This window comes from Muntiacus reevesi, chromosome X (assembly GCF_963930625.1).
Source record: "Muntiacus reevesi chromosome X, mMunRee1.1, whole genome shotgun sequence".
Taxonomy (NCBI): Eukaryota; Metazoa; Chordata; class Mammalia; order Artiodactyla; family Cervidae; genus Muntiacus; species Muntiacus reevesi.
The window spans coordinates 131521119-131537986 of NC_089271.1; positions in this window are offsets into that span (position 1 = coordinate 131521119).

The following is a 16868-nucleotide window of genomic DNA, read 5'->3' on the forward strand; positions in this document are numbered from 1 at the left end:
CACCACACAAGAGTCAAAAAGTTCCAGAGCAAGACATACCACGCAAATTCTCCAGCAATGCAGGAACATAGCCCTGAGCGTCAACAAACAGCCTGTCCAAAGTCACACCAAACACATAGACCCATCTCAAAACTCACTACTGGACACTCCATTGCACTCCAGAGAGAAGAAATCCAGTTCCACTCACCAGAACACTGATACAAGTTTCCCTAACCAAGAAACCTTGAGAAGCCAATTGTCCAACCCCACCCACTGGGAGAAACCTCCACAATAAAAAGAAACCATAGACCACTAGAATAAAGAAAGCCCACTCCAAACACAGCTATCTAAACAAGATGAAAAGGCAGAGAAATACCCAGCAGGTAAAGGAACATGAAAAATGCCCACCAAGTCAAACAAAAGAGGAGAAGATAGGGAATCTACCTGAAAAAGAATTTAGAATAATGATAATAAAAATGATCCAAAATCTTGAAAACAAAATGGAGTTACAGATAAATAGCCTGGAGACAAGGATTGAGAAGATGCAAGAAATGTTTAACAAGGACTTAGAAGAAATAAAAAAGAGTCAATTAAAAATGAATAATGCAATAAATGAGATCAAAAACACTCTAGAGGGATCCAAGAGTAGAATAATGGAGGCAGAAGATAGAATAGGTGAGGTAGAAGATAAAATGGTGGAAATAAATGAAGCAGAGAGGAAAAAAGAAAAAAGAATCAAAAGAAGTGAGAACAAACTCAGGGACCTCTGGGACAATGTGAAATGCCCCAACATTCGAATCATAGGAGTCCCAGAAGAAGAAGACAAAAAGAAAGACCATGAGAAAATACTCAAGGAGATAATAGTTGAAAATTTCCCTAAAATGGGGAAGGAAATAGTTACCCAAGTCCAAGAAACCCAGAGAGTCCCAAACAGGATAAACCCAAGGCAAAACACCCCAAGACACATTATTAATCAAACTAACAAAGATCAAACACAAAGAACAAATATCAAAAGCAGCAAGGGAGAAACAACAAATAACACACAAAGGGATTCCCATAAGGATAACAGCTGATCTATCAATAGGAACTCTTCAGGCCAGAAGGGAATGGCAGGATATACTTCAAGTAATGAAAGAGAATAACCTACAATCCAGATTACTGTACCCAGCAAGGATCTCATTCAGATATGAAGGAGAATTCAAAAGCTTTACAGACAAGCAAAAGCTGAGAGAATTCAGCACCACCAAACCAGCTCTTCAACAAATGTTAAAGGATCTTCTCTAGACAGAAAACACAGAAAGGTTGTATAAACACGAACTCAAAACAATAAAGTAAATGGCAATGGGACCATACCTATCAATAATTACGTTAAACATAAATGGGTTGAATGCCCCAACCAAAAGACAAAGACTGGCTGAATGGATACAAAAACAAGACCCCTATATATGCTGTCTACAAGAGACCCACCTCAAAACAAGGGACACATACAGACTGAAAGTGAAGGGCTGGAAAAAAAATATTTCATGCAAATGGAGACCAAAAGAAAGCAGGAGTAGCAATACTCATATCAGATAAAACAGACTTTAAAATAAAGGCTGTGAAAAGAGACAAAGAAGGACACTACATAATGATCAAAGGATCAATCCAAGAAGAAGATACAATTATAAATATATATGCACTCAACATAGGAGCACCGCAATATGTAAGGCAGATACTAACGCATATGAAAGGGGAAATTAACAATAACATAATAATAGTGGGAGACTTTAATACCCCACTCACATCTATGGATAGATCAACTAAACAGAAAATAACAAGGAAACACAGACTTTAGATGACACAATGGACCAGCTAGACCTAATTGATATCTATAGGACATTTCACCACAAAACAATCAATTTCACCTGTTTCTCAAGTGCACACGGAACCTTCTCCAAAATAGATCACATCTTGGGCCATAAATCTAGCCTTGGTAAATTCAAAAAAATTGAAATCATTCCAGTCACCTTTTCTGACCACAATGCAGTAAGATTAGATCTCAATTACAGGGGAAAAAAAACTATTCAAAATTCCAACATATGGAGGCTAAATAACATACTTCTGAATAACCAACAAATCATAGAAGAAATCAAAAAAGAAATCAAAATATGCATAGAAGTGAATGAAAATGAAAACACAACAACCCAAAACCTATGTGACACTGTAAAAGCAGTGCTAAGGGGAAGGTTCATAGCATTACAGGCTTACCTCAAGATACAAGAAAAAAGTCAAATAAATAACCTAGCTCTACACCTAAAGCAACTAGAGAAGGAAGAAATTAATAACCCCAGGGTTAGTAGAAGGGAAGAAATCTCAAAAATTATGGCAGAAATAAATGCAAAAGAAGCAAAAGAGACCATAGCAAAAATCAACAAAGCTAAAAGATGGTTTTTTGAAAAGATAAACAAAATTGACAAACCGTTAGCAAGACTCATTAAGAAACAAAGAGAGAAGAACCAAATCAACAAAAATAGAAATGAAAATGGAGGATTCACAACAGACAACACTGAATCATAAGATATTACTACCAGCAGCTCTATGCCAATAAAACGGACAACTTGGAAGAAATGGACAAATTCCTAGAAAAGTATAACTTTTCAAAACTGAACCAGGAAGAAATAGAAGATCTTAACAGACCCATCATAAGGAAGGAAATTGAAACTGTAATCAGAAATCTTCCAGCAAACAAAAGCCCAGGACCAGATGGCTTCACACTTGAATTCTACCAAAAATTTAGAGAAGAGCTAACACCTATCTTACTCAAAGTCTTCCAGAAAATTGCAGAAGAAGGTAAACTTCCAAACTCATTCTATGAGGCCACCATCACCCTAATTCCAAAACCAGACAAAGATGACACAAAAAAAGAAAACTACAGGCCAATATCACTGATGAACATAGATGCAAAAATCCTTAACAAAATTCTAGCAAACAGAATTCAACAACATATTAAAAAGATCATACATCATGACCAAGTGGGCTTTATCCCAGGAATGCAAGAATTCTTTAATATATGCAAATCAATCAATGTAATACACCACATTAACAAATTGAAAAATAAAAACCATATGATTATCTCAATAGATGCAGAAAAAGCCTTTGACAAAATTTAACATCCACTTATGATAAAAAACTCTCCAGAAAGCAGGAATAGAAGGAACATACCTCAACATAATAAAAGCTACATATGACAAACCCACAGTAAACATTATACTCAATGATGAAAAATTGAAAGCGTTTCCACTAAAGTCAAGAACAAGACAAGGGTGCCCACTCTCACCACGACTATTCAACATAGTTTTGGAAGTTTTGGCCCAGGAATCAGAGCAGAAAAAGAAATAAAAGGAATCCAGATAGGAAAAGAAGAAGTGAAACTCTCGCTGTTTGCAGATGACATGATCCTCTACATAGAAAACCCTAAAGACTCTACCAGAAAATTACTAGAGCTAATCAATGAATATAGTAAAGTTGCAGGATATAAAATTAACACACAGAAATCCCTTGGACTCCTATACACTAGCAATGAGAAAACAGAAAGAGAATTAAGGAAACAATACCATTCACCATTGCAATGAAAAGAATAAAACACTTAGGAGTATATCTACCTAAAGAAAAAAAAGACCTATACATAGAAAACTATAAAACACTGATGAAAGAAATCAAAGAGGACACAAACAGATGGAGAAACATACCATGTTCATGGATTGGAAGAATCAATATTGTGAAAATGAGGATACTGCCAAAAGCAATCTATAGATTCAATGCAATCCCTATCAAGCTACCAACGGTATTCTTCACAGAACTAGAACAAATAATTTCACAATTTGTATGGAAATACAAAAAACCTCAAATAGCCAAAGCAATCTTGAGAAAGAAGAATGGAACTGGAGAAATCAACCTGCCTGACTTCAGGCTGTACTACAAAGCCACAGTCATCAAGACAGTATGGTACTGGCACAAAGACAGAAATATAGATCAATGGAACAGAATAGAAAGCCCAAAGATAAATCCACGTACCTACGGACACCTTATCTTTGACAAAGGAGGCAAGAATATACAATGGAAAAAAGACAACCTCTTTAACGAGTGGTGCGGGGAAAACCAGTCAACCACTTGTAAAAGAATGAAATTAGAACACTTCTTAACAGCACACACAAAGATAAACTCAAAATCGATTAAAGACCTAAATGTAAGACCAGAAACTATAAAACTCCTAGAGGAGAACATAGGCAAAACACTCTCTGACATAAATCACAGCAAGATCTTCTATGACCCACCTCCTAGAATATTGGCAATAAAAGCAAAAATAAACAAATGGGACCTAATGAAACTTAAAAGCTTTTGCACAACAAAGGAAACTATAAGCAAGATGAAAAGACAACCTTCAGAATGGGAGAAAATAATAGCAAATGAAGAAACAGACAAAGGATTAATCTCAAAAATATACAAGCAATCCCTGCACCTCAATTCCAGAAAAATAAATGACCCAATCAAAAAATGGGCCAAAGAACTAAACAGACATTTCTCCAAAGAAGACATACAGATGGCTAACAAACACATGAAAAGATGCTCAACACCACTCATTATCAGAGAAATGCAAATCAAAACCTCAATGAGGTACCATTACACACCAGTCAGAATGACTGCTATCCAAAAGTCTACAAGCAATAAATGCTGGAGAGGGTGTGGAGAAAAGGGAACCCTCTTACACTGTTGCTTGGAATGCAAACTAATACAGCCACTATGGAGAACAGTGTGGGGATTCCTTAAAAAACTGGAAATAGAACTGCCATATGACCCAGCAATACCACTCCTGGGCATACACACCAAGGAAACCAGATCTGAAAGAGACATGTGTACCCCAATGCTCATCACAGCACTGTTTATAATAGTCAGGACAGGGAAGCAACCTAGATGCCCATCAGGAGACGAATGGATAAGGAAACTGTGGTACATATACACCATGGAATATTACTCAGCCATTAAAAAGAATTCATTTGATTCAGTTCTAATGAGATGGATGAAACTGGAGCCCATTATACAGAGTGAAGTAAGCCAGAAAGATAAACACCAATACAGTATACTAATACATATATATGGAATTTTAAAAGATGGTAACGATAACCCTATATGCAAAACAGAAAAAGAGACACAGATGTACAGAGCAGACTTTTAGACTCTGTGGGAGAAGGCGAGGGTGGGATGTTCTGAGAGAATAGCTTTGAAACAAGTACACTATCAAGGGTGAAACAGATCACCAGCCCAAGTTGGATGCATGAGACAAGTGCTCAGGGCTTGTGCACTGGGAAGACCTAGAGGAATAGGATGGAGAGGGAGGCGGGAGGGGGGATCGGGATGGGGAACACATGTAAATCCATGGCTGATTCATGTCAATGTATGGCAAAATCCACTACAATATTGTAAAGTAATTAACCTCCAACAAATAAAAATAAATGGAAAAAACAAACAAGATGTGAGTGATGATCTAGGTATGTAACTAAGAAATAACATGGGAGGTATTTTAGGCTGTGCAGGTAATTATATGTGCAAAAATGAGAAATCATAGAAAAGCAGCTATGTTACATACAGTGGTTCCCTATGGCTTGATGTTTTCAATGATGCCAATGGTATGAGACTTATTTCTAAATCAGAAGGGAAACAAAGCATCTGGGCCAACTGAAAGACATAGGTTCAATACATTGTTACAAGAGACAAAGAGCAAAGCTGAAGGTTGTACCACTTGCATTTTTTTGAAAGGTCCTGAGTCTAGTAGCTCAGAATCCATCTGATCAAGACATTTGTGTTTATCATTCATCCTTATCGCAAAGCCAGTTCTGCTTGCTTCCTCTTATGCAACCTCTAAAGGCCTGTCTGATAATGAACATTTTCCCACTCTTTGACTTTTTATTAAGATTTGCTTTCAGAGGATAGCTTTCATTTATATAGCCCTCTAGCTTCCTCCTTGTCCTATTGAACTTGTCAATATTTCAACTTGTGTGAAATACATCTTAGTCAAAATAGTATTTACAGTGCTCTGACCTCTGCAGACAACTCAGTATGGGTAATCCCTTAAAAAATCACTAAATGAAAAATAGTCACTCTAAACAAACCTTATATGTACTATTTTATTCAGATGTCTTTATTTTCATTAAAGTACAGATAAAGGATATCGAATGTAAAATAGCATAAGAATAACAGTTCAATGAGAAAATTAATTTCCTTTATATTAAACTAAGAACTCACTATTAACTAAAATTGCCAGAAACAATCCATGCATATTTGATCTTATATTCACATATGATGAAATGACTGTACAGAAACAGAGATAAGCAAATATATCGATGTATGTAAAATTATCTCCAGCTGTACTGGTAATTTAGGTTAAACAGTATTAATGTCTGTTTCAAATGAGTACCCTACCTTCATTTTGCACTTACTATGATTAAGTGTAAATAAACTTTCCAGGCTATTAAGATGCTGAAGCCCGGACTGCATTATTCCTGATCTGTTTCAAAGAGCTGGCACGATTTGCAATTTTCAGGCTACTCCAAAGTGTTTTGACAGCCAGGCATTATGCACCCTAAAATAAAGGTTAAAGTTAGGAAATGAAGTATTCTAATACTATATCTCAATGTTAGATAATTTTTAACTAATAAATGACTAGGTTTCCACATAAACACTGCGCTATGCTCATTATCCTACCAACTATTATTTGGCTTAAATGAGACATCACTGGAAACTGTATGATCCTTACTGTGTATTTAAAATAGATTATACTACAAGAATACAAGTAAGGAATTTAGAGAAATTTCTTACCTTTCTTCCTCTCCCCAAAAATATCAGAGTAGAGTGGACAATACTCCAATAAAATTCCATCTTTTTCTCAGGAGATAAGGAAAGGCAAGAGTCAGAGAAAACAGTGAGAGGGATACTCAGAGTTCACAGGTTGGGGGGGGGGGGGGTTCCCTGAAGTTAGATGTTTAAGAATGAGGCCTATCTAATCTGTCTCTGGGCTGGAGTTAAACTTGGATCAGAACTTTTTTACTCTACAAATATGTCTATTTCCACATTTTTATTTTGTTCTCCTTGAATTTTAGGGTTTCAATAAAAAATTAACAACTGGGTAATACAGGGACTGAGGAAAAAGACTTTGTCCATCCTCTAGTAAACACAGAGGGCAGGTCAGCAGAATCTTAGTTATTAAGGTTGATGGTGGTAGTTACCATAGCAGTTCCCAACCAGTTCCCAACCACTTCCCAGTGCTGGGGAGACAGCAGAAATTGTCACCTGAATTATTAGGATGTCCCAGAGACTCAGCAATAAACCCATCCAAACTGCCTCTTTAGTTTTTGGAAGTGCTATGAAAGTTATTTTTAAAAATAAAAGAAATCTATTTAAGTTTCTTTAATGACTAACTCTACCTCTGAAACATATCTTATCTAAATAAGCAAATAATCTTTTCCTTAGGGGCCTGCAAACATTTTCTTGAGTATTTATTTCACTAAGACTTACACAGCAAAAAGAAGAAAGAAATAATATATAATACATGTCTCAATTGCTGTTGGGGATTTCTGTTTACATTAGTAACTGAAGTGAGTATTGATAGGTTGTAAACAAAAGTACAGACCTGACAATTGTCCTCACTTGATAATTTCCTGCCTTCCCCTGGATCTAGCCCTTTCTCATGAGCTTCAGTAGAGACAAGCATCTGTTCTAGGATTAGACCGGAAACTACGCACATCAGTCTAACCATTACCCTTTGGAAAACTTTTTTAAATGCATCACTTCCCATCAGGTTAATTTCAACTTTGAGTTGAGAAGCATTAAATAAATCATGGGTATCTTAAGGCTAACTCAAAAGGAAGCATCTAGGTTTTACATGGCATGATTAAGACTGCCCTCTGTTGGAAGAGAAGAAAAAAAGAGGAAATTGCAGTGCTATGGGAATTACCTTGCTATGATTCTTTTCCCCATGTATCTAAAGTGAGACAAACACACTCTAGTAAGAAAAACAGTAGCATGTTAGTACTATGTTACCATACTTTGCATTTTAACAAATATTACTTGAAAATTCATGTGTTACAAAGAATGGCCTATTTAAAATCATATTACAATAATATGTTTTGGTATGCACAAATAAATATACAAACAACCACCTACCATATTATATCACTCTACATTCATTTGCTACAATTACTTCAGCACCAAAAAGTCTCAGGTCTTCACATACAATTCTAATGACATATTTTTAAAACATATCAAAGCAAATCATCCTTCATGCTTTATAGTGTGTATCACAGCAAAGGTCTCTAATATAGTCATTAACACCTAAAAAGGTTCTTAAGCCCTAAAAATTGTGGTAACTGCTATATTTTTATAGTGACATTAAACTACTTTCTAGTATAGAAAATCCCAAACATACAAAGGTAGAGAGGATACCAAACTAAACCCCAAATACCCAGCACCCACCAGCTTCAACAATTATCAACTCATGGCCACTCTTGTTTAACTTCTACCCCAAACAGGTCCTCTCCTCTCCCTTCATACTTACTACCTCCTCCATGTTTTTAAAGTAAACCCCCAAGATCATCTCTTTTCATTAGTGAATATTTCAATATAATTAGAGTAGTTTTTTTTTAAATCCTGCCTTGTTTATGAATATTTTCTCCAAATATTTTGCTGGACATGCACACACAATATCATATATGTGTACTATTTATGTTAAAATGTATTTGGAAATTACGCTTCACTATAATTTTTCTTTTAGCTTCAATAACGATGTAAAAATAGCTCAACAAACAATATAGGACAACTTTCTCCCTCCACTTAGGAAAAAAGACTAGCTTTTTTCCCTCAAGTACCTTGGAATATAAATATATCCATACATACATATGGATATATATATATACACATACACACACATTTCTGAAGTGGGTAGTATTACTCAGCTCTATCTAAGGGTACACATTCTAAACTAAACTCCAACATTTAAGGGGCTCCATTAAGCCAGCATCTGCTCTAAATGAATGATTTAGGACAGCTGGTGCCACGTCCAGTTTTCCAGATCACACAAAGATTCCTGACGGTCTGTAAAGATGGGCTATTATTAGCTAGAGTTTTCTAAAATATCACAAATATTTCATCTCCACGTTTCTCTTCTATGTATGAAGAAGCTAAATGTCAACCTATGAACTATGAAAATAGTTTAATGTTCCTACATTATGTACAAGTATGCTGATAAAAACAAAAAAGGAATAATATTTCACTGACTATAAACATCAAGCTCCCAAAAATAAGAGGAAATTTTATGAAAATAGGATAACTTACTCTAGAAGTATGAGAATGTTTATGAGTTCCTCGGGACATACTTTGTTCCAGTAAGTTAAGAGTATATCTGAAAATGGAATAAAGTGTTACAGCTTGAAATAGCAGAGAACTTATGAGCAAATATTAATAACATAGTGAATTCCAAAATACCAATAACTTTACTTTCAATAGCCATCAGTTCAGTTCATTTCAGTTGCTCAGTCGTGTCTGACTCTTTGCAACCCCATGAACCGCAGCACGCCAGGCCTCCCTGTCCATCATCAACTCCCGGAGTCCACCCAAACCCATGTCCATGTCCATCAGTGATGCCATCCAACCATCTCACCCTCTGCCATCCCCTTCTCCTCCTGCCCTCAATCTTTCCCAGCATCAGGGTCTTTTCAAATGAGTCACTTCTTTGCGTTAGGTGGCAAAAGTATTGGAGGTTCAGCTTCAACATCAGTCCTTCCGATGAACACCCAGGACTTATCTCCTTTAGGATGGACTGGTTGGACCTCCTTGCAGTCTAAGGGACTCTCAAGAGTCTTCTCCAACACCACAGTTCAAAAGCATCAATTTCTCAATGCTCAGCTTTCTTTATAGTCCAACTCTCACACCCATATATGACTACTGGAAAAACCATAGTCTTGACTAGACAGACCTTTGTTGACAAAGTAATGCCTCTGCTTTTTAATATGCTGTCTAGGTTGCTCATAACTTTTCTTCTGAGGAGCAAGCGTCTTTTAATTTCATGGCTGAAATCACCATCCGCAGTGATTTTGGAGCCCAAAAAGATAGAGTCAGCCACTGTTTCCCCATCTATTTGCCATGAAGTTATGGGACCAGAAGCCATGATCTTAGTTTTCTGAATGTTGAGCTTTAAGCCAACTTTTTCACTCTCCTCTTTCACTTTCATCAAGAGGCTCTTTAGTTCTTCTTCACCTTCTGCCATAAGGGTGGTGTCATCTGCATATCTGAGGTGATTGATATTTCTCCCAGCAATCTTGATTCCAGCTTGTGCTTCTTCCAGCCCAGCATTTCTCATGATGTGCTCTGCATATAAGTTAAATAAACAGGGTGACAATATACAGCCTTGATGTACTCCTTTTCCTATTTGGAACCAGTCTTTTGTTCCATGTCCAGTTCTAACTGTTGCTTCCTGACCTGAATACAGGATTCTCAACTCATAGCCAATGCTATCTCATCTAAATCCTGCCCTCCTATCTCATCTAAATGCCCAATACCCACACTACATTCTTTTGAATTAATTCCAAATATACTGCTTAATCCGTAATTATTTTCAACTTTAACGATTATTTTTATTTACTTTATATATGTTCTTTTTCATGGCTTATCATCCCTGAAGACAAAAGGGGAAGTAGACCTGGGGTTTTTTAATAAACTTTCTGCAATTTTATGCAAAATGGTTCACTTATGTGGATTGTTCCAAAGGTAGGTCAAGCACCTTTGCCTGCTACCCAAAGGACTCGGAGAACCAAACAGTTTGAGAACTTTACAGGAAGAGTGACAACTTTTTTCCCTCTCTGTCTTTGGATTATTAACCCTGAAGTCCTGCCAATATACAAACACATTCATGGACCAATTATTTTAGATATAAAATCCGCTACATCTATTACACATACTTCTCTTTTGAACTGTTCTTTTTTTACTTCCAACACACTCACTGAAACTTTTTTAAAAGAAAAATATTACCCCCAAGTAACCTTCCATTCCTTATCCTATTCAGATATAGCTAAATCAGATATAGCTAACGGTGTCAGCAGTTTCATTTCTAAAATTTAAAAACCTAGTGAAAGTGTTAGTCACTCAGTTGTGTCTGACTCTTTGTGGCCCCATGGACTGTAGCCCACTAGGCTCTTCTATCCATGGAATTCTCCAGGCAAGAATATTGGAGTGGGTTGCCATTTCCTTCTCCAGGGGATCTTCCCCATCCAGAGATTGAACCTGGCTCTCCTGCATTGCGGGCAGAGTCTTTACCGACTGAGCCACCAGGAAAGATCTAGCATGTATCGCAACAGTAAACAGTTACAGAATTGCCAGTCTCCCGTGAGCCTCTAAATCTAGGAATGGACGACTAAACAACGTTGCCTAAATCGAGGGGTGACAGCGAGAAAAGAGTGCATGGCTTTTGACTTTATGTCAAATTTACTAATGACCATGGGTATTTGTGGTTTTCAATGATTATAAAATATTGTCAGGAATAAAGATGCTAAAATAGGGTCAAATTAATTTGTTTCAAAAATAAAACAAAGGGTAAGTTCCAAGCCCCCCTCCCCCCCATTTTGGGACGCACTTCAGCTCAGCGGGGCTTTCCCAGAAGTCACTGCGTTTATGGTCCTCGGTTCTGCACACGGTGGCTTGAAGGCGCCATCTTCCCTTCCATGTGCCTTCGCTCTTCTCGGCAAAAGGAGGCTTGTGTCTCCATCCAGCCCCCCAACTGCACCCTCCTGTCCACCCCGAGCCAACTTTGATCCATCCACTTGCCCGCCGGATCGCCCACCCAGTGCCCTGAGTCCGCTTCACAGGTGTGTAGAAGAGTTTAAACTGTCATTCCGTCCGCGGCCCTTCCGCCATTTTTTGGTGGTGCCTGTCTCCAATCTTTCCCAATCCCAGTCAGGGAATCAAGATGAAAGCGGGGGACGTGGGTGAAGAAGACAGGGAAAGTGGGCAGAGCTCTTCCGAAGGAGATAAAATGCAGGTTAGCCTCTGTGATGTGTCTTCTGAGGAGTTTAAAAACACCTGGCTAACACTAAAAGAGCTCCATGACATAGAGCTACGCCGACTTCAGGGGAAAATAACCAGTTTGAGGAAAGAGCGATTGTCAGACGGGAGGCGGACAGGATCCATATGCAGAATTAAAGAGTTGACAGAGCAACAGAGAGCCCTGAAGGACACTATCCATGACCTGCGAGGTCAGTTAAACACCAAAGTATGTGATCGCTGTACAGTAAATGAAACGTACAGGAATACGCTACAGCAAGAATTTTATGATATCCAACAACAAAATCTTAAGTTTATTGGTGAGCTCACAGCAGAAAGGAATAAATTAAGAGAAGAAAACAAGCAGCTTTTGGCTAAGCTCAAGATGAAACAGCGAGAGTTTCGCTGTTCTTTTTCTGATAGTGGTGACGACTTCGTCCCTGGGTCTCAAACGAGCGAGTCAGTTATTTCGATCAGGGACCCTCCGCCCGGACCTGAGAGTCACGTGGCTGTCAAACTGATAACGCAAACGAATACCAAACAGATGAAATCTAGCGGGAAAAAGAAACAGCCACACAGTTCCAAGTTTCAGGTTCCATTTTACAGTCAGGATGTCTTTGAGGTGCCAGAGAGCCCTCAGGAGAAGATTTCTTCTAACAGAAGTAATCCTATGGCAATAAGGAGTGACAGTCAGAAGTCAACTAGCACTGTTGCTTCAGCATCTACAGTCAGCCCTCAAACAGTGTATGGATTTCCAGATAGTGGTGACGACTTTGTCCCTGGGTCTCAAACGAGCGAGTCAGTTATTTCGATCAGGGACCCTCCGCCCGGACCTGAGAGTTATGTGGCTGTCAAACTGATAACGCAAAGGAATACCAAACAGATGAAATCTAGCGGGAAAAAGAAACAGCCACACAGTTCCAAGTTTCAGGTTCCATTTTACAGTCAGGAGGTCTTTGAGGTGCCAGAGAGCCCTCAGGAGAAGATTTCCTCTAACAGAAGTAATCCTATGGCAATAAGGAGTGACAGTCAGAAGTCAACTAGCACTGTTGCTTCAGCATCTACAGTCAGCCCTCAAACAGTGTATGGATTTCCAGATGACTCCAGCCTTCCTGATGCCACACTTGGCCATCCACAAAGCAAATCAATTTTCACACAGAGGACCTCCTCACAGAGGATCTCCACACCAAAGCGTGAACCTGAGACTGATTTCCCTCAGAGCCTTTCCAATATTTCTCCAGGAGAAGACCTACCTACTGAAATATTATCTGAAACTTCAGAGGAAAGTGTGATTGATTATAGCAAAAGCATTTTTGCTCCTTTTACACGGAGAGGCGAAAACACCACCACTTCACATCTATTTCCTTTAGAAAATACTAAAGTGACAAGACCATCATTTGGTGTTTTTCAGGTTTTAATGAGAGAGAGCAGTAGCGAGACACCTTGCAGTGAACAGTCCACAGCAAGGAAGAATACTAATAGAGCTACAGGTGCAGCCCATGATGCTGATAAGCCACAAGGTGAAACTTAGGCTTGCACTTCGGGGTCTTCAAGAAAGAGTAAAGTCAAGATACGGCTAGAAAAAGGGGGGAAGTAGCTTTCTCTCCATCTCTCTCTTAAGGAGACTGCTTTTCTTTTCCAAGAGGACATTCTTCCTATCAATTCAGACTATTTAACATTTGTATTCAGACTATATAACTGAAAATTCCTGACTTTGATTCTACTTCCCAGAATATAATATACAGGCAATAAAAAGTTGGGCAAATGACTAAGACTTTGAAACAGTGACTTATTGACAGTTAATAAAATTCAGCTTCAAATAAAGAAACTTAGTTTTCAGAATCCCTCTACTTCTGTATAAGAGGTCTACCATCTTTTTGTTGAAATTAAGCTGCTAGTGTGTATGAGTCAGTGTGTGCCATGCTAAATTGGTTTAGTTGTGTCCTACCTTTTGGAACACTATGGACTGTAGCCTGCCAGGCTTCTCTGTCTGTGGGATTCTCTAGAAGAATACTAGAGTGGGTTGTCATGCCCTCCTCCTGGGGATCTTCCCATCCATGGAGTCTCTTAGACTCCTGCATTGGCAGGCGAGTTCTTTATTACTAGTGCCACCTGGGAAGCCCTTATGAGTCAATAAGAAGGCTTTAAAAAAAGAAAACCAAGAGAATACCTAAAAAGGCTGGACTGTAAGAGTTCAACCGTGAAATACATATAAAGTGAAATACTTACTGGACTTGACAAGGTAACTACAATACGGACACTGAGAAAGATTCAGAAGCAGATAGTTTTCAGAATAAAATGAGTATGACTTTACAGATACCATACAGCATGACTTAAATTACAAAAGAGATGTGACACAGACTGTATACTAGTCATTAAAATTTGCTTTTAAAAATCAAAAAGCGAGAGCAGAAGGAAAAACCTCATTAATAAAGACCATCTATTTAGCAAGCAAGGACAACATTTACAAGAGGAGACCTTTTCAAGAAACAAAGCAGTTATGGTTTTTATCCATAACATAAAGCAGCCAGTTGCTTGTCACTGGTTATCACAGTGTGTGTGTGCATGTGTATATGTGTGCAAGCGTGTGCACGTGTATACTGATTGGAGGAGGGGAGAACTAGTCAGCAATGCATGTCCCTCTCCTTCCTTTCTTCTGTCCTCCCCCTACCACCCTCCTTACTTTCCCTGGGTCATGGTGGTATTCAACTCCTTTTTTCTTTACATTTTTTTTTCCCCATGTGGCCTTGGGCGTGTAGAAAAACAAAGTTATTGAGTGAATTCGTGTGCCATAAAACTCACCCTTTTAAATAGAGTACAATACAGTAGTTTATATGGTATATTTGAAAACTTGTAAAGCCATCACCACAGTTTTAGAATATTTTCATCACCCTTAAAAAAAGCCCATACATAATAGCAGTCACTTTCTACATTCCCCCACTTTTTAGCTTGTGGGGAGACAAAAACAATGAGCTGTGGTTGTGGTTGTCAATTTGATTCAATATCTCTTGGAATGAAATACCACCAGGGTTGAAAATTATCTCCCTTTACATATTTCTTTCCCAAAACATGGAAGCTTATAACATAGCATCAATAATCTTTGACTTTTACTCTAAATCATACATTCTAAGTAGTTGAAGATTGTAGTTATTTAAAACTTTTATTAATGTACTTTAGAATTAACTATTCATATCTAGCTTTTGATGTGCTTCAGTCTCTCTGGCAAGTTAACTATCAACTTATTGTATGTTTCTATATCCTGCATTGTTACAAAAATGTTTAAAATAATATTTACTAAAAATAAAATGGAAAAGAAGTAAAACTTACTGTATTATGATTTGACTTTTACTGTAAATCATACATTCTAAGTACTTGAAGATTGTAGTTATTTAAAACTTATTAATGTACTTTAGAATTAACTATTCTTATCTAGCTTTTGATGTGCTTCAGTCTCTCTGGCAAGTTAACTATCAACTTATTTTATGTTTCTATATCCTGCATTGTTACAAAAATGTTTAAAATAATATTTACTAAAAATAAAATGGAGAAGAAGTAAAACTTACTGTATTATGATTTGACTTTTACTGTAAATCATACATTCTAAGTACTTGAAGATTCTAGTTATTTAAAATTTTATTAATGTATTTTAGAATTCATATCTAACATTTGATGTGTTTCAATCTCTGGCAAGTTAGCTATCAACTTATTTTATGTTTTTATATCCTGCATTGTTAGAAAAAATGTTTAATATTTACTAAAAACTAAATAGAAAATAAGTAAAATTTACTGTATTATGCTGATCAAAACCCAGGTGCTTTTATGTTCTTCATTGCTGTTTGCTTTTTGTAAAGTATTTATTTATTTATTATTTGGCTTCATGGGGGTCTTAGGTGCAGCATGTGGGATCTATTTCCCTGTCTAGAGATTGAACCCAGGACCTCTGCATTGCCAGTACAGAGTCTTAGCCATAGGGAAGTTCCCAGGGATTTTGTTTGTTTTGTTTTGGGGGGGTATTTTTGTGTGTTTTTTTTTTCTTTTTTAGCAAAAGTAGAAAAAGAAGAAAGAGGAAGGAATTGTGTTAACAAGTGTGGTACTGGGAATGAGTTAACCTTCTGATTGTACTTCCAGAGGATATGCAGTTTATGAAAACCCTTTGTATGTATTCTATCATATATAGTAAAGAGGAAATGGTAACTTGTAAATAATACAATTATACATCAAGGTAAAGAGAACAGAGCCTGGAAAAGAACCTGACACCATACAAAGCTGTATAATGGCCCTGTGAAGATAGCAACAGCATTCCTTAACTCAAAGAATCCTTCCTGTCTTTTTGTTTGCTTTTGATTTTGTAAATCCCGGGTCAAATAAAAGCTACAGTGTTAAATATGACTTTTGATTATTGTTATTTTCTTCTGTTTACCTTGGTCATTTAATGCATTTTATTCTCTGCATGAAAAAATACTTTAGCACTTCTAAAACTATTGCCTGACTTTAGAAACTAATTTTTTTGTCTTTTTTTAAAAAAAAATTCCTGTTATTAAAAAGAAATTTTGATAACCTTATTTCTTTTTACAAACCCTTGTGTCGAGGGCTGACTTTCAACAGATCGAAGCAAGGGAGCTGCTCTGCTACATGCAAAACCCCAACCCAGAAGCAGGTCATCTAGGAATGGTTTAGCACCAGGTTCCCCCAGGTTCCCCACAATTGAGTGGTGCAGTGTTGGGCGAGGGGGCTGCTGCATTTCTGGTCGTGCCCATGTTCCAGGATGAAGAGTTCTCTGTACTGGACCCGGTCCCAACATGCAGAGGGGCGTGCCACACCATGCC